This window comes from Lichenostomus cassidix, chromosome Z, assembly GCF_008360975.1.
Source record: "Lichenostomus cassidix isolate B80296 chromosome Z, HeHo_3.0, whole genome shotgun sequence".
NCBI classification, from domain to species: Eukaryota; Metazoa; Chordata; class Aves; order Passeriformes; family Meliphagidae; genus Lichenostomus; species Lichenostomus cassidix.
The window spans coordinates 37,300,383-37,322,898 of record NC_139511.1 but is presented as its reverse complement, the minus strand read 5'-3'; positions in this window follow the sequence as shown (position 1 = coordinate 37,322,898).

The following is a 22,516-nucleotide window of genomic DNA, read 5'->3' as shown; positions in this document are numbered from 1 at the left end:
AGTTCCTATCCAATTTTGTTCAAACATTTGCTTTAATGGATTTTATTATATATATGTCAAAACAAAATATTTCTGGTTCAAGCACTCCCCACAGACTGTGTATTCCTAAGGGACACTGCAGTCCTTAGGTACCCCAGTCACCAAAGGATGGAGCTCTGTGTTTCTAAGTCCCTTTGCCTCTTTTTATAGTCTGTCTTCTGGATTTCTGCACACTAGGAGAGTTTTCTCTGAGTTCTTTTCCCTTGGGTATTTTTTTCAGTGCAGAAAGCCACAATTCCACTGAAAAGCAGGGAATGCAGAGAGATCAGTCCAAGATTTCTGTCTAAATGCAAATGTGTAAAGGTGAACATTCCAGTGGCCAAAAAAGGCCCAAACCACAGAGAAGTTATGACCCCTACCATGAACTCAAGAGAAACTGTGTGCTTATGACAGATGATCCCTGTTTTCCCTGTATGACTAAACACAATTACAATATTTACATCCTCTTAACTTTTTCCTTTTTTTTTTCCTCCCGAACAATTATTTCTTCCTATAATTAAAATCCCTGTGGTCATTTGGCAGCTCTTACATTAACCAAAGAGATGTTTATGCACTACCTCAAGTATTAACAAGACAGAGCTGCAAGCCAAAGCACACTATGATTTAAGAGGCTACCTAATTTTCATGTTTCATGTTTCCTTTTTTGCGTAGTGAAACAGCAGGCATTAGAAGGAGACTGATATCCTTGTTATTAGCCTTTTGACATCATGCTTAACACTAACTTTGATAAAATTGGCAGGCGATGATTGAGAAAGTTAGCTTCCTCCATGAGCACCCTTGGCTCTTCCTTCTGCCTTTCAGTGACAGCGTATATGGGATGGAAACCAGAAAAAGACAGAGAAGCAAACTATATAAACAATTCAGGTGGTAACTGGCTTCATTAGGTGGCAGAATATTTTAAGAGAATTGATAATATTTAATTAAGCAGATACAGCCTTATTTCATCAGGCAGACATGACTAATGCTGAGGTCTTTTTATAACATACATTTAATTTAGAGACCCTCCTCCAGTGATTGAAGTCATGTAGGGTCTGGTTCTCATTTATGCCTAGTCTCTATCTGAATACTAACTTTCTAGCCATAAACAGCCAGTGAGCTTATTGCAGGCATCAGAGGGCATGTGATCCTTTTTGAGGGATTTGAAATCTGTAAATAAAACAGCATTAGAGAGTCTGTACATTTACTCTGCAACAAAGGATGAAGAAACAGAAAAATGCTGTTTCTTTATTGTCTTTTAAGAAGGAAGAGAAAAATGTGCAACCCAATGCACCATACAAGACACCTCTTACAAAGCATATTTGAAATTCAGAGCTGAAGAATTGTTTTCTCCTCAAAGTGACAGTGACAGCTAAGAAATTTTTCAGAGCACTTCAGGCTATTCTTAGAAAATAGAAAGGGTGTTTCAGTTCTTCTGAACATAACAGCTTGCCTTTTTGACAAAAATCTAAACTCTTCTCATGCAGACTTCTATATAACATAATTTTCTGGCCAATAGACATTGCAGTGGATGCTGTTGCAGTGTCCATTCCTATACTGAAATGTTAAAAAAAAAACAGTTTAGCACACCTAAATACTTTTCTGGAATTGTTTTTTTTTTTAAACTAGCCTTTGCTTTAATAAAATAAAGCCTCTTTTATTAGTAGTAATTCTAACTTTTAGAAAATATTTGGCAGCTGCTCATGAAAAATCACTTTTTCCAAAGTTTTTTCTCCTAAATACTTTAATACGCATAGGACTCTGTCTAATTACTTTCAGCATTTACACATTAGAATGGAATGACTCTGAAGAAACTGTCTATTGCCTTGGGTAAAGAATATTATATTAAAACTCTTAAGCAGTCTCTACCACATTTAACCCTTTAATAAATTACCTTTAAGTGCTATTCTTAGCATTTCAAATTCTTGTGAAACAGATCCTGAAAAAATCAAAGCACTGATTGACATTATAGTTGTACAATTAGACAATTAGAAACTTCATTTGGGAAAAATAAGATCGCCTTTCAGTTCAGTCCTGTGCTATAGGGCCCTGAACTGGTTTCATCTCCCTGTATTTCTCCTCTCTGGTGCCCAGCCTCTGCACTGGATTATAGAAGAGGATTTGAGAAAACCCAAGGGAAGGACAAGCACTCTGAGAAAAGGAAATTAGGATGCTTTTGGTGCCATGCTGAAAAGCATCTGCAGTTAACCTTAAAAAAATTAACAAGCCTTTGGATCTGTTTTTACTGAAGATTAACAGTAAGACTTATGGGCTGCACAGACTCTAGTGGGGGCTGATAAGCCTCAGAATTATCTTTCTGCTTTTTCTCCTAAAGGCTGAGGAGACATTTCTCCAGCATTATTCCTGTGGAGCTGAGATAAGCTGGAATGCCAGAGCAAGTCTGGTGTATTTATCAGTCAGTGAAAACTTTGTCTCAAATGAAATGCTAGTTCAGAAGCACATCAATCACTTTTTTAATTTCCAAGAGATAAGCCAGGGAATGTTTATTAAGACTGGTTAGTGCACCACTGAAATATGGACATACTGTTCATAATCACCAGCTGTGCAATGTGTCATGTTATGAATAGACTACTTTTATATGGATGTTCTAGGGTTGTGCTCTACTTATATATTGTTTCTGAAGCTGACGACAGCTCAGAATGCAGCAAATGCAGTAAAGGCTTGCATTTATCACTGTTTATCATCTTAATGATCAGCCCTGTTACTATCCCAAAGTCCTAAGTGCATCAGTCTTGCAGGGGCCCTTATTTTCCCTTGCCTCCCCTACCTGTGGGAAGATAGAAGAGTCTCATGATTTATTGTGATCCTATATGGCAAGTTCACTGCTGGTCAGTACCATGGTTCATACTTTTTTGAGCATGGCTGGGGGGGATGAGATTTATACCCTCTGAGGACCCACTGTCTCTAGGGCTGGGGACTCTTGAGTACCCCAGAATTTTGGTCTTGCTCCATCAACCCAGCTCCAAAATGGCAGGGCAAGGAATTAGCCTTTTTCTGATTTTTGAATTACCTAGCAAAATCCCCCAACAGGGTTTAAATTCTCGCTTTGATCACGAAAAATGTCCCAAGTGTTTCAGCTAGAAAGATTTAATTTCCTTTGACAACTAACAGGTCCGCTCTGGTTTGAAGGACTGTCTATAAGGCAATACCACAAGTTGTACCCTTACTGCCACATAATGTTTTCCAGAAAGTTTATTTCTGATAGAAAGCATTAACTGAAAGACACCCATACAGAAAAAGTATGATTTATTTTGCTCCATTTGCCTTTCTGTATGTCTTTTACCTGTTGATCCATTGTGTAAGTTTTGCATCTGAGTTATTTACTGACCCTCCAACAGCCAAAATATTCAGCAAAACAATAAATCCAGTTACCCAAAGGATTTCTTCCTGGTAGACTTCAAATATTTTTTGCAGTTTTTATTTCTTTGTCCACTGATGGATGGGGCATAAGTTATACAGAGATAATCTTTCCATATATTAAACCTGCAAGGAGGGGCTTGCACAGCTCTGAGATAATCTTTTCAAGTAGCAATAATTTAAAAGAAAGATAATATCCCTCTTGTCTGTCTAAGGACTAAAGAGACTTCCCTTCCCATAACACACAGGGAAGGGGACACACGAGGGCCCCATTCATTGTGCACAATGGGACTCTTCTTGCTGTTCTTCTCGGGCAGTTTAAAAAGTCAGCTATTACCCAGAGCAAATAAAGGGCTAAAGATGGGAAATGGAGAACCTGAAAGGCCATGAATAAAATCTGTCCCTGTTAGGAAACCAGCCTCATCAGGCTCTAATCAGTGAGGAACCAGCTGTTCTGCCAAGGCCTAAAATATTTAAATCCTGGTGACAGACAAGATATAAGCTGTGTGAGTCTGTATTTCGGGCTGCTGTCAAGTGTAACTGTTTGGTTTTGTGAGAGGAATGAGCTGAGAGAGTGGAAGAAGATGAGAGGCAGCAATCACATTATTAATTTTTGCACTTTGTGTAGCCTTTATCTCCTTTCTTAGAAAGACCTGGTTTACACACAAACAAGAGGATTCTGCTCCCAACCTTGATCCAGCTGTACACCTCAAAGATGCCTTCAGACTTCCCACTGCCCTGCAAACCCTGATGAGGAGGAAAAGCCAACTCTTTACCAAGCAAGGAACTGTAATATAATTGCTAGAGCATGCTCACTTTAAAAAGAAAAAAAAAGAAACAAAAAAAAAGGCTAGCAAAATTCAAACATCATTTAGTTTGTGTTAAATGTAGATGCGCTCAGCTCTGCTCTCCAGCAGAAACTGAAACAATTCTTATTCCTTTTTCTTGCTCAGAGCCAGTTCCCATCTCTCAAATCTCACCTTATTGGCATTGTCCTCAGATCTCACCAAGAAGATTTGGTTTTTTTTTTCTAAACATAGCTGTTTTAGCAAAGGAACACCTGTTGTCTGTAAGAGATAATGCTTAAAAAGAAAACTGTGGGAAAGGTAGCTCAGGAAGCAGGTCACCTTTTTTACCCTAAGTGTCAAGTAATTATTTCCAGCATTTGAATCTAAACTAACACTCTTTTGAGTTAGAGAATCCAGCAGAAATTATTCACTTCTATGCTCATTTTTAAGAAGTGGTAGCTGAAACTGTACCTGGAGGTGTAGGTGGGAAACCAATCTGAGTTTGCATGGACAAACTTGAGATAATTGTGCAAACAAGGCAGATCAAGGCATTTTTCATGGCCTGCTAAGAATTATGTTTTAAAATTTGACCATTATTTGCTTGTTCTTACAATGTGATTTGGATATGACTGTATTGTTACCAGCTCATGCTTTTGCGCTGTGATAATAAGTAACCACACATTGCTGGCAAGTAGATGCAAGGGAAAAGAAATTTCTTACTTTCCTTTTTGTATTGTGCTATACTTTTCAAAACTGATCCATTTTTATTTCCATATTTGAAAGGAAAGGACCCCAAAAGAAAGTGAAATATAGATCAGGAAGACACTTTTGGCAATTGAAGAAAATAGCTCTTTTCAGTTAAAATCATGATGCTATCATCTCAAATGCAGCATGAAGCCACAAAGTGAACCCCTTTCTGTCACTTTTGGGAAAGGAAAACCATAATTGTGCTACAAATTATGATGATGAGGATGATGATGATTATTATTATTATTTTAGAGCATGTGATGTAGTCCCTGTCCAGGATTTACAGATATTGAGCAGTCCATGCTGAAGTTATTGCAGCTATAAACCTGACATGCCCCTGGAGTGAATTAAATTTACTGCATGCTTACAGCAGCCAGAGGTGCTTGGAAAACACTGTGTCGTTGTGCTAGACACCTTGCAAAGACAGAATGGGAGGAAGCATCTGCTTCTTGGACATTAAAACCAAAACAAAAAGGAGCAATAAAGAATGAAGGAGGAATATACGTACAATAACCACTAAGGGAATGACTGAAAGGGAGTACAGAAAGCAACTAGGCTGACTAGGGACGAAAGTGCCCCTGGGATTACAAGTAAATCTACACAAGTTTTCCCAAATAGCAAACAGTAATAGAACACAAGTGATTTGGGATTAAGTAGTGCTTCTTAAAGGTGAAAAATAGCTTTGTTTCCTGGGACACGAGGAAGTTAGAGAGGGGTGGAACAAGCTGGGTCCTAATTTTTTATGTCTTGCCCAAATACTGTTGGGCAGTAGACCGAGAAAGACTGATGTATCCATCTAATGCAGGCAAACTTTAAGGATTTTTTGCAACTGGAGAGGATTGGTTGAGCTTTTAAAGATCTGATATAGTTGCCTGAAAATAACAGCCAGAGGAGTATCTGGCTTTTTTACCCTAACATTTTGTCTCCCTTTTTAGCTGTGTTATGAAATTACTGTAGAAATACTGCATATAAAATTCTTAGTGACCAAGCCACAGTATGCTTCTTGCTGATATATTGTCTTCAGGGCAAAGTTTTGTCAGTGACATAGACCTCAGCTCCCAAGTGTAGTAGCACAGACATCACTGCAGTGGCTTAAAACCAAACACACAATCTAAAGACACCATGGTCAAAAACGGCTTGTGTTGGTTCAAGTGCAACCAAGCAAGCACAGAATGGCCACACAGTCCTCCTCCCACTCAAGAACAACACTGTGGCAGACCTCTGGCATCTGGGAGAAAAGGCAATGCAAAAGAAGAGGATGGCAGCAGCAGTGGGGTGCTGAAGCTGGAGGGCAGGGCCCTGACAGCAACCAGAAGGCAAATGCAGTTGAGCAGCAGAAAATCACCACGTAGTTAAATTAATTATATCACAGGTAGTATAAGAAATAGCCCAAGAGAACCACTACCTAAGAATCAGTGTTCGTAGCTCTCACATGGACACTTAAAATATATGCCTAATACACAACTTCTTCCTTTGCATTTTGACAATCCCCTCCCTTGCCCAGCTGGCCATGCTGTGCCTGATGCCCCCAGGACAGGGCTGGCCCTCCTGGCTACCAGAGCACTGCTGACTCATGTTCAACTTGTCACTGACTACAACCCCCAGGTCCCTTTCCATGGCACTGCTTTTCAGCATCTCATTCCCCAGTCTGTCCATACACCCAGGGCTGTCCATCCCAGGTGCAGAATCCAGCACTGCCCCCTGTTGAACTTCATATGGTTGGTGTTTGCCCAGACCTCTGGTTTATCAAGGTCTCTCTGCAGGGCCTCCTTGCCCTCGAGGGAGTCAACAGCTCCTCCCTGTTTTGTATCATCTGTGAACTTGCTCAGTGTCCCTTCCAGTCCTGTGTCCAGGTCATTTATGAAGATGCTAAAGAGCACAGGGCCAAGGATGGAGCCCTGTGGAACCCTACCAGTGACAGGTCCCCAGGCTGATGTCACCCCATTCCCTGTAACCCTTTGTGCCTGACCCCTGAGCCAGCTGCTCACCCATCACATGATGTGTTTGTCCAGCTGTGGGCTGGGCATTTTGTCCAGAAGTATCCTGTGAAAGACAGCATTGAAAGCTTCACTGAAATCCGGACAGATCACATCAATTGGCTTCTCTTGATGTACTGGGAAGAGTATCTTGTCAGAAAAGGAAATCAGGATAAGCAGGACTTTCCACGCAAAACTGCACTGGCTGTGACCGATAACTGCATTGTCTTTCAGGTGTTTTTCAGTACCCCCAGAATAATCTTCTCCTTAAGTTTATCAGGCACTGAAGTGAGGCTGACAGGCCTGTAGTTTCCAGGGTCCTCCTTTTTGTCTGTCTCAAAAATCAGGACAACATTCACCAGCTTCCAGCCAGCTGGGATCTCTGGATTCCCAAGACCACTAAAAAGTCGTCGAGAGAGGGTTTGCAATGACATCAGCCAGCTCTTTGAGGACTCTTGAATGAACACCATCAGGTCCCACAGATTTGCAGGGATCCAGGTGGAGCAGGACATCCTGCACAATTTGGGGGTAAGCTGCGAGTTGATCATTCTCACAGTCATGGTCCTCCATCTCAGGGCACTGTGACCCCCTTGGTCTGTCATCCATGTGGAAGACAGAGGCAAAGAATGCATTAAACACCTCTGCCTTACTTTTCTCCCTACTTTTCATTGGAGGCTCAAGATCCATTTAGCCCACTCAACATCTATTAAATGTTACTAAAACTCTTGTCGTAGGAAAAAAATGACAACTTTCACCACAAAATGGAAACCTCCAAAACCACATTAGGCTAGGGAAAGCTAAACAGCCTTCTGGCTAAACGAAAAGACTTCTGGAGAGAGGGAAGATATTTCAATTCTTCGCAGGCAGCCATGAGGAATTAATTTTTATCATTTTTCTAAGGAGGGTTTAATGAAAACAGGTAGCAAACAAAAAATTATTCTGTTTTCACCTTACAAGAAAATAGCCAGCCCAGTTGCCCCAGTTGCTTTGATTTATGCTGAGAAAACACATGGACATTGCTCTGGAACTTTAATATGGAAAAATTCATCTTAAAACCTGAAGGCAGACCTCGCTAGCAGACATTCCTGTTTCCTGCCTCTAGCACTCCTGAAAACAAAGCAGATATTCATCCCCACTGGCAGCCACATTCCCTTGCTTCCCATTGGTGCATCCCTGGCTGCCCAGCACTGTAATTGGCCCCCACTTGCTCTAGCTGAGCCCCTGCCATGCCTGGGGAGGGATGCAGCAACCCCCTCAACAGCCTCAATGGAAACAACCCAAAATGCTCCAAAATGGTGCTAGTCCCTCAGGATCCCTTGTGAGGTTAGCAGGGGCTTGTGGGGAAAGGCTGGCTTCAGTGGAAGTGTGAAAAGGGTCAGGGAGGAAACCAGCAGCAGAAAGACACCTAAGTGTGGGCAGGGAGGGGAAAGGTTAGGAATTGGCTGGTACATGAAAGATATTGATCCTGTTTCTGTGTGTTCTGTGGGACTTAAGACACATGTATAACCTCCTCCATCCACTGTGGGATGAGCTTCCCTTCCTCCCAGATGCTGTATGCTCAGCTTTCCCACGGCACAAGTTGTATTTTTGTTGTGTGGTTCCGCCTGGGTACCTCCATAGCTCTTTCTTGCCACCTACCTCAGTTCTTCCTCGGTATGTTTTGACATTTCCTAAAGCCCTGTGTGCTGAACAATGGCCCGTCCCTTCTTGTCTGTGTTTTGCATCCCAGCCCAACAAGACTGGTATTATGTTGAGACCCCAAGGACCTGGAACGGTGCAGTACATTGCAGAATACGGGCTTGTAATTGTCTGTGTTACCTGGCACAGTGGATCTGACAGCTCTTATCAGGCCATGAATATCACTGTCAAAATAAGTAATAAGTAATAAGTAATAGGTAATAATAAGAGTAATTCAATTTGGCCAGAATTTGCAATACTGCTGACTGAAGATTTCATGGGAATCCTTGCCTTAAAAAGAAAGGGATAAAAACAAGGGCTTGGCACTCAAGCTGATTGGCTTGGGAAGGGTTAGAAAGAGTCAGGGATGAGCAGAATGCAATGGCATTGCCAGGGAGCCCGGAGCATCTCAGTTTCCCCTGTCATTCTGTGGCTTTCATTTGAGGGATTTCTATATGCTCTGCATGATTAATTTTGAGACCATCGGGACAAATTCCCGCACTCTGCATTGTTTGAGAAGGACTATATTTTCTTCCCAAGGTGCTATGTTGATGACTGTATCCATCACTACCAGTACAGTATCATCCTGGATCTTTTGGGTGGAGTATTCTAGATCTTTCATTTCCAATCAAAGTAAATACCACATTTTACTTTTGGTCTCAACAATAACAGTTTCTTGAGCTAAGTTGGCTCCATTTTAACTAAACACAGAGCTGAAAGGCGTTGTTCTGATTTGTTTTTTTTTCACAAGTGATTTTGGCCAAGTTCACATCTGAGAACAAGTTGAGACTGAAATTCAGGTTTGATGGAAGTGACTGTTGTCACAGATGCAATCTCAAAGTAGTTATTGTCTCAAAAGTTTAGGTTCTTCCAAATCCCTTCTGAAGTATTAATCATGTGACCAAGGCATCAGATGGGGATTATTGCTTTGGATTTATTCTAAAGGCATAATCTTGGAATTACATACTGAACATCTTAAGTGTCAAATAACCCTATTTTGGCATGATTATAAATCCCAGTCCCAGAGTGCAAAAACAACTTTGTGAAATGTCTGGAGTACATTTTTTAATGCAGGCAAGCAACTGATTTTCCCTGGCTCTCCCATCTTGCAATTTCATTTTCATAAATGTTTCCATTGTAACAGAATTTTTCCCAGAAAAAAAGAGTCTCATAGCAGACACTCAACATTTCAACTTGAATTGTTTGGCAAAGTGATAAGTAACTGAAAGCAAGATTTTTTAAGGACGAAAAGTGTTGCACGGCCATCTCTGTATCACTCATTATTTTAATGTTTGTCTAGATGTGGTATTGCCAAAGCATTTATTACTAGATTATTTAGAACACTGGCTAAATGTCAATTACTTCTCCAGACTTACTGCAAAGACTTAGCAAAATAAAACAAAAAGGTTCTCTTCCCTCATGCTTGATACATGCAGTCTTGGCATGCTGGGAAAGACACTTTCTTGTTAAAGTGGGGGTGGAGAAGGCTTTAGAGGAGCTCAGCAACTCCCAAGAATTCCACATGATCAACCTGAAATTATTTTACTTTTCTTCCAAGTGTAGAGGTATTTTCAGTTTTCTTCAACTTTTGCACTGACTTTTTAGAAGAGTTGCATAATGCTGTGTTTAATGGTGTTACACATGCTAAGACTAGAATAATTGAGCCTCCTCCTTGTGACTGTAATCTGGATTTCCTGGCTGTGCTCCTTCAACTCATGCACCGGTGATGGAATATGTTACTCACAAACTAATCAGTGCATCTGAATTTATACATCATTATTAATGTATTTGTTTCTTGCCAAAGTACATTTGCTGTTTTGAAAGCATGAACATGGACAGTGCCTGGCCTAAAGAAAGGTTGACATGCACAATAGATATGTTAGCTGGAACAAAGCTACTTTAATGATCGATGGGAAAAAACACTTGGAGGAGGAAAGCTTCACTGCCTGTCAGACACAATTAGACAAGAAACACAAGAAAAGCACATATGAGTTTAGATTTGAGTGGACTAGGACCACTCTAAGCTAGGTACCCCGTAGAGCTGGCTACACTTTCATCCACACCAAATTAAGGGACAGTTATTCAGATGGCACTTGAGGCAAGAATTAGCAATAGGATGGGGTGGTGAGAAAACTGAGAGCCTGTGGCGTCACAAGAGAAATCTGGAGTGGCAAAGCATAAGAAGGCTGAGTGGCAGACGGGGTCATACTCAAAACCTGCTGCATATGACATTCAAAGAGTAGTTTAAGGTATAGAATAATGCCAACAAAAGGATTCAAGGGGAGTTACTAAGTATGGATATATCTAAACCAGAAGTTAGATGGAGGTTTCTTACCCTTGTGGCTCAAGGCTCTAGGACAATCTTCTGATGGAAATAAAGGAAACATGGTCACAGGGTTGTGGGATGGAGCCTGTCCAGGTTACAAGGGAATAGAAATTATGTGGACTCCAGGGAGGAGGAGCCAGCATCGATGGAATGTTACCCTAGACCATATTTTTTTGTGGCCACCCATGCAAATGGATAAACTGCCAAACCATGTTCCTTCAAAGGACAAGGTTTGTAGTAAACAGTATGTAATATCTATTTCACACTCTATGTGGGACACGGGGGATGCATTAAACCCAAACTCCTCCTAATGACAGTTTCCTACCTCTGTGTAAAAGACACAATTTAGTAGTTCATTTCCTAATCCAAGTAGACTTCTAATATTATTTTTCCCTCCAAGACTATTTTTTATGAACTCTGATTGCCATTGTCTCAGTCTCCACGAACCAAAGGTCTGGTGCCAGTTTGCTGAATTTGAGGGAAGTGAGATAAGGTGATCCCTTGAGGAAGAACATGGATACTCTGTCTACACCACGCCTGTTCTGCCCACTGGTGCATAGTGAGACTCAGGAATGAAATCAATAGCGTCTTCTTTCCCTTTTACTTTTTCACCTTTGTTAGAAGAATCTAACCTTTCACAGGACATGAGATCTTTTATTTCAGATGTTTCTTTCTTGCAAGATACAAGAAAAATTGTACATCTCACCTTCCCCCATATTAATCAGGGATAGTTAGTAACACTGTCTCCTTCCATGAGTGGCGCGAAAAGAAAGAATATTCTGTTTTCCGATATTTCCCTTAAAATTTCATTTGCTGTAATTAAATTTTTCTTTTAGTCCTTGGAGATCAAAGAAATTGTCTGCACTTATAACATACACGTTTTGCCTTGTTATTGGCAAAATGATATCACATCAGCAGAATGTGTCATGCTGGCAGCTGTCTGGTCCTCTAAGAAATCTCCTCACAGTTATCATAACATGCAGTCAGCATTCAAGAGCAAAAAGTAAGGAAAGCTGAATCCAAAGCAACTCCAGTGTTGTGGTTAGAGAATATATATAAATATTTCTTGTATCATATATTGTCCTTGCTTTTACAAAGACACTTATCCTGTAAAACCACTGGCCAAACAAAATGTCCAAAAATGTTTTTTTAAAATTACTGCTTTTTCCAGTGAAGCTGGATCTAGGTCTCATTCTCAATCACTGAGTAAGTCCTGAGGATTGGATCTCTTTGTTTTAGCTAGCAAAGGCACAGCAAGGCATTACTGACTCTCTTGTTCTGCCTCTCACACACACTCACACTTTCACTCACCCTCTCTGTCTTCTCTCCCCATGTACATGTGAGTATGTATATGTATGCACACATGTATCTACATACATATGCGTATGGATGGCTTGTTTACAGCTTTTTAAATAATTTTAACACTACAGAGGAAATCACAGTCACAATTTTTGAACACATTTTTGAAAGGAGAAAGTAATATCAGGCCTATTGAGTGACCTGTGCTACCAAGATGACAGCCCAGGTTAATCAACCTTGTCCCATTGAAGTGAAACCAGAGCAACAGTAGGAGGTATTCTTGAAATAGATGCAGCTTTGTACTGTCAGACATTTTATATTTTTTAAAAAATTGTATTTTAAGATTTCTGCTTAAGTTACAGTCATATTGCTAATTTTCTCAGGTCTATCAATAAAATAATGACTGATTGATTCAGCAAGTGGTGGAGGAATAAACATCTTTGGGGTCTGGGTCTTGGAGTTCATCAAAGCTCTTTGCTTGGCCTTGTTCCTTTTAATGTGAGAAGGTCACAATATCACACTTAAAATAGGTACAATTGGAAAGAAATTCAAATACATAAACTGTGATACCCACTAGGATAAACAGAGAAAATCTTGCCTTAAGAAATAATTGTCATCTGTTCCTATAAAGCTCATCACTGACAAACATCCACAGATAGATATGCCAATTCTCTTTCTCACCTCCCTTCCTCAGTCGTGCTAACGTATGTCCATGGAAAGACTGCTCCAGTGCTCTGTGCCCCTGGGAATGAGAGGCAGCGTGGGAGAGGAGCCACTTGGTGAATGTGACCTTAGTCACAAGGCAGTGGAGCATCTCTCAGCTGAATCATTCTTGCTGTTTAAAAAGTATTGGGCAATGCTTTGGGACTCAGTGACCTGCAGGGACACTGAACTGTTCTTCTTCTGTGTGTGGGAGGGAGGAAGGCGCAAGTTTTACAAAGAACAACTCCATTAAAAAAAAAAAAAAAAACAAAGCAAAGCAAAACCAACAGCCTATCATTCCACTGAAAAATATGCTGGAGGATTTCAGGACCTAGGTTTTTGAAGGCCCTCAAAAACTTCTCCAGTCATAAATATGTGAACAAATTAAGCTCTTTGTGGTTTTGGCCGATCCCAGCCATGTTTAGTCTTAATCTATCTCAATCACGAGCTACCTTTTAAAAATAACATTTTGTGGTTCCAAAACATTTCTAGTCAATCCTTGCTTAGTTTGGAAAAGAATTATATTTGGAAGGATGCACATGTCCATGTGGCTTTGAGGGATACTCCCTTTATGGTTCTCATCCATCATAAACTTTCTTGAAAAATAATACATAATGCTCCAGCATCCTGCTAGTGAACATTGGATTCTAAACAATGTGGGAGTTTTTTCCCCAGGGGAACCTACAGCTTGTAGTAGACAAAAAAAAAATTCTTGAAAATATTCCAAATTGATATATGAATGTTCTTGTATCTTCTCCATATTGGAACTCAGAGGCATCAGTGTTGATTGCCACAGAAGAAGCTAAGGAAGAAGAAAAAAAATTTTGTAAGATTTCAATGATCATACCCACAAATGTGTCTGGAAAATGCTTGACATTTCACATGGAGATGTAACTGTCTCTGAAGAGCAAGAACTTGGCTTTAATTACTGAATGTAAGGAAAACTGGTTCTGAGATTAGTTTCCAATCCATGGGTAATTGAAAGAAAGCCTTTTAAATGGTTCATTTTAGGATATCTTTTATATTTTTTTCTCAAGTGAAATATTAATTTTCATTTCTTATTCTTCTCTCAAATTAATGCAATCTGAGAGATGGCAAGTCTTGAGAAATGTGATCTCAAATTATCTTTTTTTACTTCCTAATCAAATATTTCTTGGTTTCTAATTCACCTTTTAGACATTCTGCTGAAATTTTTTATCAATCACACTACTCCAGAGCAATGTATTTTAAAGCACATTTTCTAAAAAAGAACTTTTCTCTTCTGCAGAAAACATATGCATTTCATATGCCTCTCTCAATTTCTTAAAATAGGCTTGCATTATGTGAAAATTAGTGGTAGATTTTTTCTAAAGCTTAAAGCTGAATGCAACACTGTCATCCTTATCTTTTCTGGACAGCCTTCATTTATATTAGAGCTAACAATGTGTATGTCCCTCTCAAATAAGTACTTTTCAGTGAGGGTACTATGGTCAGTGTAATAAACATGAAAGTTCTTAAGCCACACTGTCACTTTTACAATGTTTGGATTTTGTGGTAAAAACTTTATCACAGGATTTTTGCAACCAGTTCTTTGATTTGTACCTTCAGATTGCATTTCTGCTGGAATTAATGTTTCACAAGCACGTCTGCTTGATCATGTGGATATGTGCTAATATAGCCAGCCTGCACACATCTGAGGCCACAAAAAACAGCACATAAATTTGAGGACAAGCAAAATGAAGAGTGCAATTGTAGAAGCCAGATCAAAACCACCTACAAAACAGTTTGGACAAATTCAGGCATAGCATTTAAAGAGCACAAAACCAAGGCTGTGCAGTGCTGTGTGTGCAGCTCAAAACAATTCAGTATTAAATTCCAGAACACATGCAGTTGCACAAAACATAAAAACCTCAGGGGGAAAAAAAGTAAAATAATTTTCAAATTAGTTCTGGTTTTTGAATCAATTTCCAATTCTCTTGTTTCCACTGAACAACTGGAACTGGAAAGCAATAAAACTGAGGAACTGCTATCGTAAGGGATTTTGGAGTGTCTCTGCTAGCTTTTGACAACTGGGGGGGTGGAAGAGGGGAGTGGGAGAGGGAAGAATGACATCAGCAATTCCCAAAGTCATTTGCCGTTTCTTACATTCTTCAAGCCAAGTTAATGGAATCATCCCCAAGAATGGTGTTACATGTGGTGCATGCCAGATGCTTTGGGTCAGTTCCTCAGAGAAATGTGATTTATGCAGCCAGCCACTACATATGATGCCACAAGGACTTGCTGTCTCTACCCACAGCACCCAGTACAAAGTCACATCAACAGCACTGCAAACAGCTGAAGCCAGGTGTACAACCCTAACAGCTGTGGGTAGCTAAAGGATGTACTATGGTCTATTGATTTAATTAAATATCCAAATATCCATATTCCTCTGGGTATGTAGATTCTTTTTTTCCTTTTTTAATTAACTGAAATGAGCCTTTGGGTCTTCCATGTGAGCAAGACTTGAAGCCAGATGCTGGTGCTGCTGTTGTGCCCATCTGAAATAAATGTTTCTTGATAAATTCTGTAGTAAAAGTCCAAAAACTGGGGTACTATCTGTTTTGGCATCTTCTTTATCTCAAAGAATGGGATTTCCCATGTGTCAGGCTGCTACCCACACAGAGGATGACAGCTGAGTTTTGTCCAAAGTCTGCATACATATTTGGTATTTTCAGTTTTTACAATGTATGGGGAGTTATTGTGCAGCCATTGGATAAGATAATTAAGAAAGTATTTTCATCCTCAAAACATACATTCCTTGCCTGTAAAGGACACTTCCACAATGAATCAGAAGGACACAGAGACCTTTTGTTTACCAAAGGCTGGCAAATCATTTAATCTCAACCAACAGCTTCCTCAGTGACAACATCCTGACTACTTCTAGCAACCAAATGGTTTTTCACAGCAGGGTTCAGGCCATAATTTTCTCTAAGGAGCCTCCTTGTATTTTGCCTTGTTAGGCACCATTCTTCTCTGAATTTAAACTGCCACATACAGGAAAGGACACTTAGAAAATATTTGCAGCTGGAATACAGCTGCAGTAAGATAAGATGTCATATTTTAATTATGTCCAATTTAATCAGCTGCTGAAAAGCCAGGTGGAAGCACATGGGCAGCATGAGTGGATTGCACCCTGGAGGAACAGGTGTGAGAGAAGACTAAAGTTTGAGACATCATGTCCTTAGCATTACACTCAAAAATCCTGGTTTTGCTACTTTTAGCACTTAGAGCAAACCCTGTTGAAGGGTAACTCAAAGCTTCAATACTATTGGGTCAAAAGGTTTGTATGTAGAGGAAGAGACAGGAGCTGAACATCAAGCTGTGTGGAGCCACAACTTGGAGATCAGTAAATACTGTCTGTCTCCATTTTACATGTTGGTGGACAGGTTCCTGTCCCAGGTGCAATCTCCTGCCCATAAATCTGGTTATGTTGGGTTTTATGGGTTTTTCAGCTCAACACATGCTGTAGCACATGCCCTGACGTGGAATCAGTTTCTCAAGGATGATGAATTTTGCTCTGATCAAGGTGGGACATTAGCAGGGCTGCCCACTGCCTTCCTGAAGATTGCTTTGCTTTGAGGTCTGTTTCAGATCACTGCCCTCCCTCCAGTGCACTGTTGTATGTCAACCATCATGCTGAGGTCTCGATGTTTGCTGTCTTTGCATTGGAAAAGTCCTGGAGTCAAGGAATAGGGTGATTTGAAAAACGCAAACAGTAAAATTCAAGAAAATTCTCGCAGAATTTTAAAAAAATGTTATCACAGCACAAAAGCATGGAGCAGTGCAAGTTAGGTATTAGAAATATTTCTTCAGATAGGCACACAATGCTGTAGCATGTGATTCTACTTTTCTGCCAGCTTAGGCTGAAATTTGAAAGTAGGCAGCCAACCTGATATTTTCAGTTGAACCTGTGAAATTTAATTGAGACAGTTGAACTGCCAAGGTCGCTCCATTACTCATCCTGCTGTTGTTTTCACAAAACACCAAGAGATGAGGGCTGTTTAAGGTGTCTGCATGGTCTGCCATAGGGCCATGGAAATTCGTTGTTGCTTCTTGAATGGATTCTTCCAAAGGTCTCCACACAACTTTCTCTTGGTTGAAGAACTCCAACTTGAGAGAGGTCAGTCATGGAGAGACTGTGTCATGATGACATCTGAGCTCAAGAACTGACAAGCTGGCACCAGCCCTGCTCTCCAGCCACCCAAACTTCTCCAAGGATATGAGCAAGGGCCAACAGAGAATCTGACAAGTGCTTATACAGCTGTAAAGAAAGAAGCACCCCTCTTGAGGGTGGGCAGAAGCTGGAGGAAGAGGCATAGTAACCTCAAGAAGGTAACCAAGAGCACAGGAGTTCTAATGTGGCAGCAACAAGGCCAGCAAGGCACAGTAGACAGGCAGAGCCTAGGGCACAGCAGGGACAATGGAGGTGCTACGCTGTGAAATGAGAGGAGCAGCTGAACTCTCTGTGTCCTAACCCACTCGTGTGTTGCTGTCCTCCATCTGGGTGGCAGTTTTTTTGTGACAATAGGATGGTCACAGGACTGGTGAAGTGGTGGCTGGTCTGGGTCAGAAAGAAAAAGCAGAAACTGCTCAATATGACATTGTTGTTCTCCACTCTTATTGTCTGGATTTATATCCATGATCTCTGGTATCTTTAAATAGTGAAACAGGCTTGTCCAGGGAGGGGCATTGCAGGTGATAGGAATTCGTGAGAATTGGAAGGAGGCAGAATTTAAAATACTTCTAATTTACATCAGGAATCACAAGGTAGAGCTACACCCATCATTTCCTACATGAAATTGGCTTTTTACTTTTAGGTTATTCAGAGCAAACTCAGTCTCCAGACACCCCCAAATATCTGTGCTTAGCTAGCCAACACTCAGCTATGTATGGAGCACACTAAAGTGCACAGATCCTACGCAATCCACTGTGCACATATGCACTATATTGTGTGCCCTATAGATGTACAAAGTCATGATAAAACCACATTTGTGCAGGGTGTACACAGTGTGTATGTAACTGAACACCGAACAGTACTGCTGTGTGCAAAGAGCCTTTGGGGATTACACCTGTTTGCATCAGGATATAAATGTTTTCTTTCCCAAGCTGGAGTCTATCCACAGATTCCCACTGAGAATTTGCTCATGATTTTATATTCTGTCTGTAAAATTTTCATTCTTTTAACATGCTTTTGGAAAAAAAAAAAGTCAAAATGATACTGTGGAAAAGAATCTAGGCTTTGAAAATACCTTAGTGATCAAAACAGGTCCAACTCTCCCACTGAGGCACGTCTTTCCTATTTATTCATGTAACCTTTCTCCTACTTAGAGCAGTTTTAAATGAAAACAAAACAGTTACATTTGGAAGCTATGCACCCTATGGTTGTGGATAATAATTTCTTTTTCTTTTGGATGTCTGGTTACAAAATAGCTCCATGAAGGAAGGTGTCTCTCCTGAAGCGAACATCATAGAGCATACTCAACAATCTCAAAGTAGTATGTGTTAAGATTATTAGGTGATTGTGACCATGCTGAGATGAGCTTTTAAGAAAAATATTTGAGTGCTGCCTCACAGAGGACCTATTATATCCCCACATTACCATACCACATTCCTGACGAGATCTTTTAGAGCAGCCCAGGACACCAGCCTTGGAGAGGAAGCAGTTGCTTTGTATCCGTGGGTACAATATCATGTAGCTCTTACATTATGCATCAAGGCATAAGAAATATACTTTTATTATTAGATAGGTTCGTTCAATGGGAATTTAATGTAACCTAGCAATCACTTATCCTCTTGCAAAGTTTCTGCACCCTGGGATGAAATGACAACCAAGTACTGGCTGTGCTCTGCATGTCTGTGTCTTTCTCTGAATTTATGGATCAGGCTGGAGGAATGGCAGCTCTGTGCTTGTGGTGGTGCCCCAGACACAGAAATGCTGGTGTCCAGCAGGACCTCAGCCACGTTAACACCTGTGTTACTTTCCCAGTCCCACAGATTGCAACAACAAGATCAACCCATCAACAGAGCCTTCATATGTAAAGCCCAGTGATTATGTTCGCCACTTCGAAAACTTAATGTCACCAGATTCTCAATATTTAGTGACAGAAAAAAGTGAAGATATATATGGCAGAGTTAAAGACAAGTGCTTCCCTCTTCCTAATGCCAGCTTCCCTGTCTGATCCTTCTCATTCTCTCCACCCAGCCTAGCCCAAATTCAAGATGGCTGTATATAGAGTCAACACACTTTTTCTTGTGCAGCATCTAGCAAGTAATTTCTGTGTAGTGTTCTTACAGAACAAATATTCATGCTAGTACTCAGTAATGCCTTCTGCTTCCCTAAGGAAATATTTAGTGAGTAAAAGATGGTGAATAGACATGGTGCCTTCTCTCCTCTCAGCATTCACAGAAGATCTGCAGGGCTAGAACCACAGAAATATTGGGGCTTGGGGTTCAGCCTTTTGCATCATTCCAGGCCTTTATATTAACATATGTCAAAAGCTGAAAAATAATTGGGTATCTGAAGATACCCAATACTGGGAACCTTTCAAAAACATCCTATTTTCCCTAAATTATTTTTGTACTACCCCATCCCAGGAACCCCGTGTGCTCCCTGTTTTGTGGTAATTGGCCTGTTTGCTTTCTCTGCAAAGATGATATAATTTGATTCATGTTGGGTTTTTTTTCCTGTGAGGCTGGTGTGATATATGAAATTAAGTCCAGACAAGCCACAATTGAATTAGAGCAAGCCCATGCATACAGGGAGGCTTTCCCATACATCTGGGCTCCCTCGTGAGGACTCCAGACATGTACATAACTCAGTGGCATACTGTTGGACTGACATTCCCACAACACATACCAAACTCTTCACCAAGTGTAATCATTGTACTTTTAACTTTATCAGTATCTCTTACAGAATGATCTTGATCAACAGAGAAAGAAGCTGAATTTAGGGCAACCCAGTATCTTGCAGGGAACAGCACCTTATTATAGGTCTGGGTTCTCTGAAAGCTGGTAAGAGAGGTAGGAAAAGCCAAATGGCATAACAATGAGAACTTTGCAACAAAACTAAATTAAGGGAAACTTGATGATGAGCAGTTTTGCTGAAAGCTTTAATGTTGCTGGCAAGCTGTCCTCTTGTATTACAGCACAGAGCTATACATTACAAATACCAGAAAATTCTACTTGGCAGAACACACAGTTTTGTTTATTCGTGGATTTTTCTTTTTTTTTTTTTACACATTATCCTTGATGGTACTTGATGTATCACATTAAAAGCTTACCTTACCATAACAAATTTCGTCCTTTTATGTAGTATGAATCTACCCTGTGTCAGTTTAAAACCATCACCCCTTGTCACATGGCTCCAGGCCCTGCTAAAAACCTGTCCCTGTTTTTCTCATAAAACCCCTTCCAGTACTGAAAGGCCACAACCAGGTCTCCCTGGAGCCTTCACTCTTCCGGGCTGAACAACTGCAACTCTTGCAGCCTTTCCTCATAGGAATGCCATTAGCATTTATAATAAAAGTTGTCTTTGCAGGAGTCGATACCTGGAAAGAGATAGCCCACAAAATGCAGCTTAAAATATATGAAAACCTATTAAAAATATGGGGGGGGGGGGGTGTACCTTCCATACCTTTAAAGCTACGTGTCATGAAATGCAAAGTAATATTAAATAGATAATCAACATGTTTAGGGAAACTTTTGAATGGCTTCCTGCCTCTGCTGTGTCCTTCAGCTAGCAATGCTGCAGAAGGAGCAGAGGGACAGACCTGCAGACATATATCTCATTTCTCATGCTTGTCTTTCAGTAAAGAACACTGCACTATCAGTACTGTGGATTTACTAATTTGTTGATTTATCTTCTGTGAAATGATTGTACAAATAAAAAAAGCATGTAAAAGAGGCCAAGTGACAGTAATGGGAGATTTTAACTACCAGCAATCAACTTTTACATTAGGTAAGGAAATAAACTGGAGACTGGTGATCCCTGGCTTTTGAATTAATACAGAATATGCACCAAGTGTAAAAGGCTTGAATAAAACCCAGATTGCAGACAAGGCAGAAGGAGGTTTAGGAATAATCAGGTGTTTGGGAAGATGAGGAAGACATTTTTCCACATCCAATTTCTTTGATGTCTGCTAAAAAACCCAAAAGGATGGCACAGTTACCTAATATAAAAAGAATTAAAAAATTACAAATGAAGGAATTTTAACCCATCCACAGCCTGAAAAGGGTGATCACTGCTGTTTGCTAAAAGAATAAACCCTTTCTTCCTCACACTTTGAATGCAATATATCTGTTGGGTTGTCCTTTCTAACAAACTGTCTCTCTCACTCTCTTATGCAATTTTTGATGATCCAGATTTCAACATTATGTGTTATGAAGCAAGAAGACACGGCATGGAAATGCCCCACTGGGTGATTTCTTCAACAGATACAGCACTATATAGCCATAATAAATAAAATTGAAAGGGATCAAAGTCCCTTTACAGTTATATTAACTATAGCACAGCTACTTAAATGAGAAAAAATATAGGGAGGGTTGTCCAATTATTGGAGCTGGCATTGAATTCTTTAGGAACTATGGACTCATTTTGCCACAGTCCTACTTCTGACTTCAAATGTATGTGTTAGCTCTCTCTGTTTACTTTCTCTGACAGGGTGACTGTAATTGCATTGTAAATTGTTCCATATTATTCAATTTTTTTGCTATTATTTGAATTAATGCATAGAAAGGTAATACCCAATGAAAACTGGCTGTACAATAAATTACTGCCTCACTGTAAACATACTGTGTCCCACAAGAAAAATGAGTGTCACAGCGCACACCTACATGCTCAAAAGCCTGAGCCACACTAAAACTCAAAAGGCTCACACAGGACTGAGTAAACCAAGAAGACTCTTTAAATCCTAATTTTCCTGCCCTATATTACCTATATTTTCTTTGAGTAATTATGTATTTGAAGGAAGTCCATTCCATGAGAGTGCAACTCACTGTACGTAATTACAAGAATTTTAGCCCCAAGAGTATTGCCCTTAATAAACAGCACAGAAACACAGAGGCACAGAATGGTTTGGGTTGGAAGACAGCAAGCATCACTTAGTCCAAGCTCCCTACCGTGAGCAAGGAGACTTTTTAGTAAACCAGGTTTCTCAGACCCCCAACCAGCGTGGCCTTGAACATTTCCAAGGATGGACCATCCACAACTTCTCTGGGCAACCTGTTCCAGTGATTCACTGTCCTCACAGTTGAGTTTCTCCCTAATATCTAATCTAAACCTACTCTCTTTAGCTTGAAGCCATTTCCCCTTGTCCTGTCACTACATGCTGTTGTATGTCTCTCCATCTTTCTTGCAGACTGCCTTCAGATGCTGGAAGATCAAAATTAGGCCACCCATCTCTTCCAGGCTTCACTTTCCAGTCTGGACAATCCTAACTCTCTTAGTCTTTCCTTGTAGGAGAAGTGCTCTATCCCTCTAATCATCTTAGTGTCCCTCTCCTGGACTCACTCCAACAGGTCCATGTCCTTGCTGTGCTGGGACCCCAGAGCTGGATGCAGTGTTCCAGGTGGGTCTCACCAGAGCAGAGCAG